This window comes from Gallinula chloropus (assembly GCF_964237585.1).
Source record: "Gallinula chloropus genome assembly, chromosome: 2".
Taxonomy (NCBI): Eukaryota; Metazoa; Chordata; class Aves; order Gruiformes; family Rallidae; genus Gallinula; species Gallinula chloropus.
Genome location: NC_140086.1, coordinates 55,246,452 through 55,259,091, shown reverse-complemented (window position 1 = coordinate 55,259,091; position 12,640 = coordinate 55,246,452). Strand labels below are relative to the sequence as shown.

Genomic DNA, 12,640 nt, shown 5'->3' with positions numbered 1-12,640 from the left:
CAACACAATGGAGAAACAAACTGGAGAGTTTGACAGTGATGGGATGCAGAAGTTAGACATGATTTGGATGGTGTAAAGGATGTAGTAAAGGAGAGGAGGAGAGCTGAGCAAAGGTCCAAGCTTGTACTAGGGTCAGGAGGTACAGCAATTTATGGCACCAGGAGAGGAAGAAAACACAGTTCTGCAATCTCTGTAGTGTTCAGGGTATAGGTGTAAAGAGCAAATCTCATAGAATCTAAAAAAAACCACAAAACTCCACTACTTTTGGAAGTGTTTTTGCAGAGAAAGTTATTCCAAGCTGCACAACATCTGCACTTTCTGTGCTAATAGATCAACAGTCACAGGATTGGTTTTTGTGTTTAGGATGGAAAGAAAAATTTTCCTCAAGCAGACAACTATAAGTACAAGCATATTCAATCTCCCCTGGATTAGAGCAACTTGCTGTTTCTATAAAGTATTAAATGAAATTCTAAAGAAGCAGAGAGATTAAAGGCCAACTGCAATGATCCCAAATGAACATGTCCCAGATAGTCTTTGTAATCCTCAGTTGCCCATCTATTATTTCACCATTTTAAGGACACTGCACTCTGAAAAAGGGGTTTATAAAAATAGAGCAAAAACACAGTATATTCACACTTTAGTAGCTGGTGACATTTTTGAACCTCATATAGTTGCTATCTGTGACATACTTTCCTATACATCATTCAACACACACTACCATTTACCCCTAAGACATCTGTATTCAGCAAGCCACAGGAGTCACAGTTCAAGCACAAATAAAGTTAGTTCTGCTACAATGAACAAGACCATCAATTATAGGAATGAAATTCAAGCTAGAGTGTAGCACTTGTAATTAAGAAATGGTGAAGCCTGGGCCAGAGCAAGCATGAAGGGGACAGAGCTCTCGTGAACATGCCAGCTCACCGGTAAGCTGTAGCACACGATGCTCAGGAGCAGCAGTGTGATATACACCTGCTCTCCCAACATTTCCTTAGTAAAACCAGTCTATAAAGATGTGTCAGGAGAAACCCTGTAAATTCCAAATTAAAACCTCTACATGGTAAGGAAGAAAGGTTTAGATTAGATATTAGGGGGATGCTTTTTACAGAGAGAGTGGTGAGGTGCTGGAACAGGCTGCCCAGAGAGGTGGTAGATGCCCCATCCCTGGAAGTGTTCAAGGCCAGGTTGGATGGGGCCCTGGACAACATTGTGTAGATCCAGGCCTGGAGGTTGGTGGCCCTGCCTGTGGCAGGGGGGTTGGAGCTCTATGATCCTTAGGGTCCCTTCCAACCCATGCCATTCTATGATTCTATGGTGGATAAAGGTTCCCAAAGATGCACTTGGAAAGGCATAAGACAAGCCCAAGCAGGAACACAGAAATCGAAATTGCACGGAAAATTATAAAGATGTTAACACAGATGTTAAGAGCAAAATATGTTGGTAAGAAGCATATTTCTAAGGATACTCCAATCAGGGTGAATATTGGGTTTATCCTTAACCATTTTGCCTGCTCCTAGGGCTGGACAGTCATTGCTGGGGAACCCATTCCCATTGCTTGCAAGGAGCTGGGATGACTCTGTAAGAGTGCAGGGGCTGCATTTTCCCATGCTACTGCTACTTTGAAGTCAAGTTCCTTGCCAGGTCCCTGCCTCTAGATACAGATGGATGCTCTGACCCCAAGGGCCAAAGCACAAAATGAAAGGCATATTGTGCATTACTGGGTCTTAGGTGGGGAAGGGAGACCGTGGACAGCAACTCTTAGAAAGACAGGTATAAGCATAGGGTGAAATTACACTTCTTCATCTGTTCTGTTGCTCCTGGGAAGGACAGGTCTCTCTCATCCTTCAGTGCACGAGCTCTGAGCTTCCCCATTGCAGTGCCTCAACACTTTGGGGTACCAGTTTCTGGAGAGGTGCTGGCATTCTTTCCCCTCTAAATGCATCTTATTTGGGGTCTAAGTGCTGTACTTTGTTTCAATACAAATTTGCTATGAAGCACAAGGTTTTATCTGTTTCCAAAACAGTATAGAGGAAGGAAGGAAGATGACCCATTTATAGTCCCTTAAACCAGAAAAAAGATTAGTTTCCAGACCACTTAAGTAGCAATAACCCTGGGCAAAAATCTTTACTCAAGCAACGTATTGATTTTAGAATACATGACCAAGGGACCTGGATCATCACTTCTTACTTTAAGTTGTTATATGAATGAGACATTACAAAAAACGATTAGGGCATCTTTCCTTCGACACATGCTTTTTTCCCTCACTGTATATTATTCCCACTTTTTTGTTTAGTCTAATTCATAACTTCCAACTTTCATCACTCCTCTTGACAATTTAGTCTACGCTTTAAGCACTCCTGATAGGAAAGGTTCTCTCATCTCTGAGAATTTATCCTGCTGTCCTTCTCTCTGCCTCTCTTGCTAATATCTAATCAAGCACAAGGAGCCTAAAATGGCAATTTGCATGCACATATTTTAAAAAATACAGTCATCATGTCAAATAACACCCCATGTTTCTACTCCACTGTGGAGGGTGAGGTCAGGCACACAGACAGGTCTGGTTTTCAGGAGCTTCTTCTGGGTACCTTGTACCTTCCAGAAACTGGAGGACCTACCAGATTCGTGCAGGAAGGTCACCACAGCCATGACTAGCCCTGAGCCAAGGTAGCGAGCAGAAGGGGCCATGTCCACACTGTGTTAGGCTGCTTGGGAATCTTCTACCATTTCCTAACCTTTTGAGTTACTGAATTTGTAACCCTAGTCACATTGTGAGCAGTATTTTTATGATGATAATTATTGTGGTAACAAATGAAGACTGACAGCTCTTGGGTTTGAAGGCTTCCTTTCAAAGGCTATAAAATTATGCTTTTTTTTCCTTTGTGCTTTTATATAACCACTGTAAAATGTGCATTTTGCTCAGAATACATACAGCTCATCAATGAAGTGTCAAAATCCCACTCCATCTGTCTGGATTGTGCTGCTGCACATCCAGTCTCAAATACAGAATGTAACACCGAAAACCTGAGCAACACTGTTGACTTTACAAGTCCCCAGAAGCTGATGCCAATCGGTGTGGCCCCTGTTGTTACCATGCACCAAAACACATGAATTACAGGAAACAGCTTACTGATTGTGTTTGCACAGCTTGTTCATGCTGCTGCCTAGTAAAAGTAGTGTCTGAGGATGATTTGAAAATCAACTTCTCAGAAATCATTTTTTAGACAGTAATTCCAAAGTCTTTCTAATCTCTGGGTACTGCTCATGCAGAAATACTTCAGAGCAAGAACATTCTCACGTGTTGTGTATTTGGTTTGTCTACTCCAAAGAACCTCTTCATATGTGGAAAGCTTTGCGAAACACTCAGGAAGAGCAAAGCAGCCATGGCATTGTCCTTCTGGGGACTGCAGACTGGGAAAATATTCAGGGGCAGTAGTTTTTTAATATACTTTTTAACCAAAGAGAAAAGGAGGGACTTTTGGGGTTTTTTTTATTATGCATTGGCATATGAAGTACAGGGATTTAATCATCTACAAATGGCTAAATACCCGATACCACTATGGAATATAATTCTGTGCCAAAATCACATGCATCTCCACTTTTTAATGATTTAAACCAAAATTAAAATCTCCTCACATTTTCATTAACTTCAGTGAGGCTTGCCTGAAGGCCTCAGCCAGTAGAAGTTTCCCATTGCTTTCTCTCAAACAGGGGTCTGTAGGAGACTGGACAGCTTACAGGGGTTTCTGTAGCAAGGTACCTAATGGTCACTAATCCCCAACTACTGCTGTTCTTCTGTGTTCTGCTGGGCTGCCTGATGAAAGGAAACATGATGATCAGGACACAATCTGAAGCCATATCAAGTCTGACAGGTGAGAGAACAAATCTAGGATTATTTTGCAAAGCCAGAAGAAACACCAAGTGCTGATTTGTTAGGGGACCTGATAAAGCTTCGCCTCTTTTCTCTGACTAGCAAAGCAAAAGATAAAGGGGAAAGAAAACCGAAAAAGCTTCAGACCATCTTGCTAAATATTCTTCCTCTACCACTTGTCAAGGCAAGGGTCCCCAAAAAGCTGATACTCTCCTGGCAATAACAAAATGGAGATGTCTGAGCTACATCTGTGGATGAGCTTTTGACTTGAAACATGGCAAGTAACAGCAGAATAGGCTTTATCCCAGCCTGGGTGCAGAAGATTAATGACTATGAATAATATGTATGCATTAGAGTGAATAATGACAGCCTGGTGGAAGGACTGCCAGAGACCCGCATTTTTTTAGATCATTATTTCTCAGATGACAGAAACTATTACAATGAGGAAATTCATGCACTTTTCATTTTTCTAATTAAAACATGAAAACTGTTTCTCTCTACCACTTAATTCATTGCTCACCTGCTCTTTCTGTGTCCTGTTCCTTTCAGCCACCTGGAAAAGGCAGTTCTTCACATGCAAACTGTTTCTTAGCTGGGGACCTCCCTATCTCAAAGGGTGCTGCAGTGTCAATGCTTAAAGTAAGGGCACAAATATCTGCCTTACAGATTCACGCCGCAAAATAACATGATATGAATTCCCTGTGGTCCTAAAGCAGCTATGCTGCAGTCACTACCCGGGTACACACTCTGCCCACTGACAGATAAAGAAGGGGAATCAGACTGCTTATGTGACTGATCTTCCAATGTGGCTACTGATCAGCGATGAAAAATTCATGTCATCACAGTTTTATGTAGGATCTCAACAAACTATGCATTTCTACTCTGTTCTTAGAAATCTCAGCATGCCCTATTTTTGGTTTGCTTGAAAAGCTTAAGTCCTCAGGCCCTTTTGGCAGCTATTTTCAAAGACGCTGGCAGTCTTGACACCTAAAACATTGGGAGGTAGGGAGTGAATAAAACCACAGGTAATTAGCAGCCAATCTTAACCAAGACATCAGTTCCAACCCTTGCTTTTCCTTTCCTCACCTTGCCAGGCTCTCAGGAGCCCTGATGGGAGCTCTGAGGCAGACTCTGCATGAACAAAAACAAGCACCCACCTTTTTTCCCAGTATATCTCTAAAGTGTGGCAAAGCCGAGGTCTAGGTCTCCCTTTCCAGGCACTCCTTCCCCCCACCACCTTTTGCAGTGTTTTGCCTCTAAGTGCAAAGCTCTTGTCCTTATGACTAAAGAAAACTCAAATGTTGTGTTGAGGCATTTTTTTAGAGATCCTCATGGTGTGCACTTGGCACAAGTTACTACACACAGTGCATGATGGGGACACGAAGTTATAAAAGCTCTAAAAAAAAGAGCTCAGTGAAACTTAGAAACCTTCACCCCATGTGCTTACGTGCCTCCCACACGGATGTGCACATACACACGAGCACACAACTTGCCTTACTGTTTCTCCATCAGCCAGCAGCATCACAGCCAGGCACATGGTGTGATCCCTCTCCCGTACACACACATATCCCAGTGCTACTTGGCTCATCAGTGTCAATGCCAGAAACGCTCTTCTTGTCATTCAGGGCCACCCTGAAGGCCCTGAACAACAACCAAATTCGTAACCTGGCATCGTTATTTTATCTTTATTTTGCATATAACTGAAGTATGAATTTCTAACGCATTTTCATTTCTATGGGAAAACTGGAGAAAGTTATTTGTGTCCCAGAAGGACCCAAAGAAACCTGAAGCAAAAGCAGATCTAGAGTTAAGAAAATAAAACTCTAATTGGGATAATTATTTTTAATGACTTGGAACCGAAACTCATTTGGATGAATCGTCTTCAGACTTAGCCTATTCATTTCCCTAACTGTCAACGTAAAACCGGCAGGTTTTAGCCAAATGGTCTACCCTTTTAGCAAAAACTACAGTGAAAGCTTGTTGCAACCTGAAATTCTAAAAGACATAAATTACCAGTTTTTGTTAAAAGGCATATACTTACCTGAAATCTCCTCCCACTTTTCAGATAATAAAACTATTCACACTTTAGGAATATCAAAGAATTGATTCTGACTAGTGCTTAAAGAAAATCTTTATTTTCTAAACCTTTTTCTGCCACTGGGCTCCTGTATTGCATCATGTATGCTCTGATCACTTGTTGCTCTGATTCCAGCAGATACTGACAGGTAAGTGGCTCTATGTTCCTTTCAAATAATTCAGTGAGGATTCTCTTAAAAAATAGTATTTTTTTAACAACATTCATCACTATGAAGAATTTGTATTTCACATCTCAAACTCCCAAATAAGACAAAATAATAATAATAATAATAAAGAGTAACCAAAAAAAAACCCCAAAACCCACAAGCAAAATTCAAACCCCATTTTTATTTCTACCAGGGAAAGCGACTCTATAGTATTTGCAGCTATTCAGGCTCTGTCATTGTGCTGCACGCACTGATGTGAGTGGTTCATTATTAGCCATTCAAGGCATCCCACTGACCTCACTTCAGTACGAACCGCAGCGTCGCAGCCCTATTATGGGCAGGCCCAATATTTATGCACACTTGTCAGATTTCACACGGCTCCTCTGAATGACATGCTCTCCTCTGGCCCTGCTTTTCTTCTCTTCAGGCACTTCTTTCTTCCTCTGCCCTCTAACTTCTGTGTGGCTTTTCATAACAAGTGTGAATTTAATCAGCAAGCCTCTCTGCAAATGCACATGTAGGACTGTACCGTTCTCACAAGGAATGCGAGGCATATTCATTTAGACCCCAGGCAGAAATATTCAGTCACACAATAAACTCGCAACAGAAGGATGCAAGGCTAAAGAGCTGAGCCCAAAGTAAGAGCTGGAGGAATGGAAAAGACTTTTAAAACTTTGCAATTACTGTCTGCAAATAGTCTGCTGAAAATACTCCAGGCTACCAGCTGATCATCCTTCTACTAGATGTTTAAAAAAGCAGTTTTGACAAGCTTTTCCTCTGAACCAACTGCTCTTCCTTCCAAACGTTTCTGGAAATAGTATTCTCCACAAAAGCCAGGGAACTCTGATTTTCCCAAGAATAAGAATGCTTTAATACAAAAAAGTGTTGGAGATTGGAGGGGATGCCAGGTGTCCCTGCGCGCTGCGTGGAGAGAACGATGGCCCCACCACTGCTGTTGCATTAACACATTCCCAGAACAGAACAGCACTTCTGGATATATTTCACAGCAAGAAACTACACAGGGCCTGATGCGGGAATAATCTGCAGCAGCAGTGTTTTCCTTTTGGCTGGCTTTTAACAATGAATGCAAATGCACATAGGCTTCTATAGGCTGAATGTTGCTATTCAAATCTTTTGAGTCAAAAGCCTTTTTTTCTCAACCACTGATCACGAAAACAGAACCTAAAAACCAAGCAGTCCTTTTCTGAATCAATATTCTGGGTACAATAGTGCAATAATGTCACCTAAGGGGTTACAGTTTTTAACAGCATCACTAGCTCTTAACATTTCTCCTTGGCTATTTCGGTCTTTTCAAAATGAAAACAGCATAAGCTTAATTGTAGGAAATCCTGCTGTTTGGAGGTTTTCCTTAGTATACTAGCTTGGTAGCATACTGTCAGCTGCTCCCAAATTTGAGATAGGCTGGAATTTTCAACTCTTCAGGCAATTTTTTAATTTCTCAGTTTTTTATTTTTTGCAATTCTGTTTCCTTATGATCTCAATGACTATCTGTCAGTGGTCAGAGAGACCAGTTGAAATTTCAGGCTCCATTGAAGTCTCTTTGTCCTCTCCCACATGACGTAGTAGCTGCACCTTGCAGTACCCCAAACAAAAAGGGGTAACTGGCAACAAAGTGGCCCAGCATCCACACCGCTGATGCAAATTTCTCCAAACAAACATGAGTTTTAAACTTCAATAGGCTTGGATGTTTGTGTGTATGTGCTTGCATCTTTGTGCACAGTTCTAAAAAGTTGTTAAATGAATAAAAAAAAAAATAATTTTTCTCTTTTTCTCTATGACTAGATATTCATGATGCAAACGAGCCCTAAAATACGTATAATTTCTTGCAGAGCCTTGAAGAGGTTGCACAGTCAGCAGAGTCCACAAGTTCAGCTGCAAAGGTCAGGCAGGTGCATAGAAAAAGGAAGAAAAATGCCCTGAGACTACCCCCAGTTTAGAGAAGAACAGGCAGATTATTCTGCAAGAAAGGTCACGATTTCAGTTTCTCCACAGCTCTATTTCTACCCCACACAGACAAATGAACCAGCAGATGCAAGCAAGGATGTAGTAAAGAAGAATGTCGAGTTCTAATTTAACACCAATTTTTGTATCTCCTGATTTCTACTACTGCAGTTTGTTCACGTATGGACCTCACAGGATTGTTGCAAGGATTACATCTTTGCAAGGACTAATCTTTAAATCTGTGTTTTGAAAAGATCTGCATATTATATATAGAATAACAGCTGTAGTTAAGGTCACTTGATAACTCTCCAGGCAATAGGAATTAAAAGATCAGCTGATAGCTATTGTGTAATTATCTTACATTGCATTCCTGGGATAGAATCTGTGCATAATTTGGCATAAATTAAAAAGCAGACAGGTATTGCAAATAAATATACCTCAGATGATTTCACAGTTACACAAATAGCAGTCATAATTTATTCTTCAATTCCCTTTGATGTTCCCCCACACTGAAAGCACACATGTCATTTCACATGATGGAAGGTATCCTGGAGATGAGCCAAATTCAGTATCGGTGTTAATAGGTGCAATGTGGCAGAAGCCAGCCATGATGCAGCTGCTGCCAACAGAGATGAAGTTGATTCAAAGCCCTGTCAAAAGAGGAACGTGCCAGTTTTACGACTTTATGGTCAGTATGAGCAGCTCTGCTCTCCTATGTAGTTCTATACTGCTGTCTTCTTAAATGTGAAACATTAAATCAAAGAGAAGAGAAAAAGTAAAAAATGCAGTGTAGATAAGAAGTTCCTCACAAAACACAATGGCCTGTTTTGTAGCTCTGGGGGGCTATTTCTCCAGCATGGACCTGCAGTCAGAGCTGTTCAGGTCTCCCTGTTGTAAGCTCTGATGAATACAAGGACCTTCTAAAAGAGAAGTGTGTTGGATTCAGTAGAAGGGGCTGTGAGCGGGGACAGAATGTGTTTCCCCTGGAACCCTGTGCATCCCTGGTAAGCTCTGCTTCAGGACATAAGACCACAAAGGTTGAGGAGTTTTTCTCAAGTCACTTCTATTAGTTGTTACCAGTGGCTTCACAAGAGCTTGAGGGGCCTGAATCCCAGTGGGACCAGATGCAAGGGCTCTTCTCTTCAGCTAGAAAGGTCTAGCCCAGGAAAGAAAAGGTCTGTGGTCTGGAAACCTACGTTAGGGAAGATCCTGAGAAGAGACTAGTTGCAAGGTCAAACTAGTGACCAAAGCAACAGCAACCGGAGACTTGTATAAGCAGCGAGAGTGGCATGACAGTGGTAGGAGTTATCTGGCAGTAAGAGACAATAAATACTTAAATCAGAGTTATACTTGGAAGTAACACTCTGACCAACAATTAATGAGGCTACTCTAAAGTCTGCCCAGCTGCTGCCAATCTAGTCCATAACTAAACTTGCTCTTCCATGTCCGACCAGTTCTGGAAAAGCCACTTCTGGAAAAGCAAGACAGCACGTTATTCAGTCACATCATTTGGTAGGGAAATGCTCAGTCCTTACTCCCTGAAAACATCTGTAATCTCCACATCACAAGAATAACAAAACACTCTTCCCTCTTATATGTGGACCAACGTCTGACATCAGTCCCACGCTGGCTTGGGCCCTCGAAACTCCTGCTGTATTCCCAGGGGTTTTCCACCCAAGAAAGGATTGATTAATTCCCGCCCATCTAACAGAAGGACACCAGTGTGCTCTGGGCCCCCCTGAATACTGTGCAATCATAGGATTCAATTTAAAGATCCTGAAGACCAGCAACCGGCTCCTCAGATGCTGATCTACCAAACAGTAGGGAGCTCAGCTACAGAATAAAGGAAAAGCAGGAGAGGGCATTTCAGGAGTCTACTGTTAATGAGCAAACCATCTGTCTGTCGTCTTTGTGAAAACTGGCTATTTATTCTGACATTTCCTTTTCCCCAAACAGTTCTTCTGCTGATGACCTTATTATTTTAAAGTAATGTGATCTAATTTTAATGCTAGTACTTGTCAGATTTTTTTTTCAAAAAGCAATAAAGATAACTGTAGCTATCTTAGCAAATGGTAAAATAAAAGTGTACCGTGCCCATGAGATAGAAAAGGTGCAAGCTATCCAAGCTGTGAAGTCCCACCACGAACAAGCCTAGCTAGTGATAATTACACTCATTATTAAGAAAGAAAACCATGGCCACAGCTGTGAAATGAGTGACCAACACTGAATTCTTCATATGGGATCATTCTTCCATCACAAATGAAAAAGGAAGCCGAATACAAATTAGAAAAAACAAAGGAAAGTCTCACTGTTGGCAAAAGCTTATCATAAATACATAAACTGGGATGGACTCGCCCTCATCTGCCTTACCCAATTTATGTCTCTCAAAGGAATGAGTCCATTTCAGGACAGCAGACTGTCCTTGAATGCCTGTAAATTCAAACACCATTTTAGCAGAGGAAGAAGAGGATTCAAAGACTAATCAAGTTGTCCATCCATCTTCCGGTATCACATCTCTGCTGCAGATGGAACCAGCTGCTTCAGAGAAATGGGTAGGAAGCCTGATGGTAAGTTAACAGGGACAGTCTTCCCAGCCAGGAAGCCTCATCCTCATTTTTCCTAGCTATAGACTAGTTTCAGATATCAAACATGAAGTTTTGTGGCCCTTTCAGGACTTTCTTGGAGAATTTCTTTTGCCTGTTTTCAAGCACTACCATTGCAACCCTAAATCCGAGCGGCTAGGCAAGGCCTGTGCACTTCCAGCAAATGAGAATAAAAAATGTCAAATATAAAGAACCAGAGTATATCAAGTTGTAAAATGAGGTCTGAGTACACGTGAGTGATTATTTTTGGATCCACAATCCCTTCGACCTGTTGTCTTAAATCAGCAAGCATGGGCCAAATCAGACCTCAGAAGTGAAGTCAGGGAAGGTTGTTTTTTTGGGTGGGAAGGTAGAATTTGATAGCATCTCTCCAACCTCCTTTTTATACTGATAATACTTGTAATCTCAGCAAAGCCTGTATTTCTTTGTGCCTGTCTTTATGCCAGATAGTAAATGAAGAATGCTGCATTTGGACTCATATTTGGACATTGGTGAGGCAAGCATTTATCCCAAATGAACACTTTGCTAAGGAGCTTTGTCAGCAACAGCATTTTCTGATGCTTAAACTAAAGCTCAGTTTGCCAGACTTACGGAGTGAAAGGAGAGATTTATGGAGAATCCTTCTGCCATGAAGGTCTCACAAGAATGTATAGCTCATAACTACATGTGGTCCCTCTTTCTTTAGTGTGATGCATTCCCCATCAGCCTTTGAGACGCCTGTGACATGCCATGAGAAGAGGTATAACAAACCTTGAGGTAGTACTAACATCTTTGTGATGCAAACCAGCTGCCAGGGATCAACAGCAGCACCAAGTAATATCAAAATGAAAAAATCAAGGTGGTACAAGAGCTACATCTCTTTTAATAACTTATATTCAATGTACTCAGTCCAGTAGCAGGACGGTGGTTCAGACCCTTGCATTAAGAAGCAGCTGGTCACCCCTGCTTTGTATAGTGTGCTATGTAGTGTGCTATCAGTGTGCTAAAGCACCACATAAAGTCAATAGTAACCAAGGCTTTTCTTTAATCAAGCAACAGAAGACACCCAAACAGGAATGGCTAAAAGCAACCAAACTGGCACATATTTCTCTTTTGAGGGTGAGAAAAGCTTAAGGCACTCTTGCTTATCTGGTGGTTTCTATAAAGCACCTTGAATATGTTCACTTGTCTCTAAAGGCACCGTGGACAACTGCTCCAAGCAAGACTGCTTCACTAAAAGGGAACTTCAAAAAGCATGTTGTTAGCATTCATCAGTTCCTCCTTACTCTGACTGAATATTAAGTCTGAACAGATCTTGAAAAATGTACTTCCTACACAGATATTTTTCCCTCATTATTGGCTAAGTACTGAAAACGCAGCTGAAGGCGTGACCAGCTGCACTACTGGGAGCTCCAAATATGCTCCTTATGCAGCAGCGATGTTGGAATAACCAGAGCACGGTGCTACCTTTTTTCCAAAAGGAGGAGTTTGGAAAGCAAACTGATAGAGCAGATTTTCCTGCTCCTCTAAGAAAAGCGAGTACTCCAGGGGCACGGGTTCATCAAACAACAGGACATATATTTCTGGTTTTGCAATCTAGTAGAAGACAACAGAGGTCTAAAACTTCCACAATAACCCAGAGTATGTCTCTATTCTGAGTTGCTCACTCTGGGAACATTAAACAACGTGACTATTTCATTTTTTTCATTAAATGATGAGGCCAAGCGGTATTGATTTCAATGCGACCTTGGAGGGAGAAGGATTCAAGACAGACCAGTTACCCACCCTCAGATTGCTAGTTTTATTTGGTCTAAGAGTGACTGATCCAGGAATACCACGTTTATTGCTATAAAAAAGCTACACCTCAAAAAATGGACAAAATTACAGAATAAAAAAATGGAGGTATAAGGTTATATGACTAAAGGTTTTATCACAATAAGCATGAGGACCTGGAGAGGATCAGAAGAACAATGAGGAGAGAAGGA

The 12,640-nt window shown here is 41.4% G+C and overlaps 1 protein-coding gene across 1 annotated transcript in view; it reads right to left on the bottom strand.

Annotated features, from left to right (window-relative positions):
• Positions 1–12,640, bottom strand: part of MTCL1 (microtubule crosslinking factor 1) — a gene marked incomplete at its 3' end in the record, with an annotated part of 106,977 nt that overhangs the window by 58,011 nt on the left and 36,326 nt on the right. The window lies entirely within an intron of this gene.